This window comes from Triticum aestivum, chromosome 3D, assembly GCF_018294505.1.
Source record: "Triticum aestivum cultivar Chinese Spring chromosome 3D, IWGSC CS RefSeq v2.1, whole genome shotgun sequence".
In the NCBI taxonomy this organism is placed as follows: domain Eukaryota; kingdom Viridiplantae; phylum Streptophyta; class Magnoliopsida; order Poales; family Poaceae; genus Triticum; species Triticum aestivum.
The window spans coordinates 302,898,675-302,901,557 of record NC_057802.1 but is presented as its reverse complement, the minus strand read 5'-3'; positions in this window follow the sequence as shown (position 1 = coordinate 302,901,557).

The following is a 2,883-nucleotide window of genomic DNA, read 5'->3' as shown; positions in this document are numbered from 1 at the left end:
AATCTTTTTTTCTTTACCTTGTGTGCACATCCCAATATCACTTGAAATTAATTGAGAGTTTTCCTCTTATATGAACAAGCAACTGCACATCTGGTTTTCTTATGCTGTAAAACACCATCGAAGCAACCACGATACTCGCTTGAGATAAGTCATCATAAACATTGTTAGTGTACGTCCAAATTTCAAAGTCCAAAAAGAAATACTCAGTGTAACCTTATTTCTGACGTTTCAAATAATTGAATTAAAAACTGTTGCATAATGGCACTAGAGCAGGTTATATTTATTTTTTCGCCCGGTGCAACGCACGGGCATTTGTACTAGTTTAGTAATGATTCCACTATCTTGGAAGAGGTTTCAATCGATTATGATGAGAACAAAGTTGCTACTTATGATAATTATTGTGATGATACTTATGCTATAAAAAGTAGTGATGATTATATTTATAAAAAATTTCATGATTATGATTACCTTTTTTCTGAACTTTATTCTTTCAATGTGGAAACAATTTATAGTATTCGAGTTTCTTATGATACTCTCACTATTCCGAATGAGAAGAAAATTGCTTATGTGGAGAGTAATAAAAATTCTATACTTGTAGATCATGAAAAGAATGCTTTATGTGATGGTTATATTGTTGAATTCATTCATGGTGCTACTAAAAATTATTATGAGGGAGGAACATATGCTTGTAGGAATTGCAATAGTATCAAGTTTCCTCTCTATGTGCTTAAAGTTTTGAAGTTATGCTTGTTTTGCCTACCTATGCTAGTTGATTATTGTTCCCATAAGTTGTTTGCTCACAAAATCCCTATGCATAGGAAGAGGGTTAGACTTAAATGTGCTAGTCATATTCTTCATGATGCTCTCTTTATATTTCAATTCTTATCTTTTATGTGAGCATCATCGAAATCATCATGCCTAGCTAGGGGCGTTAAACGTTAGCGCTTGTTGGGAGGCAACCCAATTTTATTTTTGTTCCTTGCTTTTTGTTCCTGTTTAGTAATAAATAATTCATTTAGCGTCTAGTTAGATGTGGTTTTATGTTTTAATTAGTGTTTGTGCCAAGTAGAACCTTTGGGAAGACTTGGGTGAAGTCTTTATGATCTTGCTGTAAAAAACATAAACTTTAACGCTCACGAGATTAGCTGCCAGTTTTTACTGGAGAGTGATTTTAGGTTGATTCTTTTTGAAGATGATTAATAGACAAATTCCTCAGGTCCACCAATTTATTTCAGAATTTTTTGAGTTACATAAGTATTCGAATGATACAGATTACTGCAGACTGTTCTGTTTTTGACAGATTCTGTTTTCTATGTGTTGTTTGCTTATTTTGATGAATCTATGAGTAGTATCGGAGGGTATGAACCATAGAGAAGTTGAAATACAGTAGATATTACACCAATATGAATTTATAATGAGTTCACAACAGTACCCAAGTGGTCATTTTATTTTCTTATACTAACGGAGCTTACGAGTTTTCTGTTAAGTTTCGTGTTGTGAAGTTTTCAAGTTTTGGGTAAGGTTTAGATGGACTATGGAATAAGGAGTGGAAAGAGCCGAAGCTTGGGGATGCCCAAGGCACCCCAAGGTAATATTCAAGGACAACCAAGAGCCTAAGCTTGGGGATGCCCCGAATGGCATCCCCTCTTTCGTCTTCGTTCATCGGTAACTTTACTTGGAGCTATATTTTTATTCACCACATGATATGTGTTTTGCTTGGAGTGTCATTTTATTTTCTTTTGTTTTGCTTGCTGTTTGAATAATATACCAAGATCTGAAATTCTTAAAATGTTAGAGAGTCTTCACATAGTTGCATAATTATTCAACTACTCATTGATCTTCACTTATATCTTTCGGAGTAGTTTGTCATTTGCTCTAGTGCTTCACTTATATCCTTTTAGAGCACGGCGGTGGTTTTATTTTGAAGAAATAGATGAACTCTCATGCTTCACTTATATTAATTTGAGAGTCTTTTAGAACAGCATGGTAATTTGCTTTGGTTATGAAATTAGTCCTAATATGATAGGCATCCAAGATGGGTATAATAAAAACTTTCATATAGAGTGCATTGAATACTATGAGAAGTTTGATACTTGATGATTGTTTTGAGATATGAAGATGGTAATATTAAAGTTGTGCTAGTTGATTAATTGTGAAATTGAGAAATACTTGTGTTGAGGTTTGCAAGTCCCGTAGCATGCACGTATGGTAACCGTTGTGTAACAAATTTGAAGCATGAGGTGTTCTTTGATTGCTTTCCTTATGAGTGGCGGTCGAGGACGAGCGATGGTCTTTTCCTACCAATCTATCCCCCTAGGAGCATGCGCGTAGTGCTTGGTTTTTGATGACTTGTAGATTTTTGAAATAAGTATGTGAGTTCTTTATGACTAATGTTGAGTCCATGGATTATACGCACTCTCACCTTTCCATCATTGCTAGCCTCTTCGGTACCATTCATTGCCCTTTCTCACCTTGAGAGTTGGTGCAAACTTCGCCGGTGCATCCAACCCCCGTGATATGATACACTCTATCACACATAAACCCCCTTATATCTTTCTCAAAACAACCACCATACCTACCTATTATGGCATTTCCATAGCCATTCCGAGATATATTGCCATGCAACTTTCCACCGTTCCGTTTATTATGACACGCATCATCATTGTCATACTGCCTTGCATGATCATGTACTTGACATCGTATTTGTGGCAAAGCCACCGTTCATAATTCTTTCATACATGTCACTCATGAGTCATTGCCCATCCCGGTACACCGCCGGAGGCATTCATATAGAGTCATACTTTGTTCTAGTATCGAGTTGTAATCTTTGAGTTGTAAATAAATAGAAGTGTGATGATCATCATTAATAGAGCATTGTCCCAA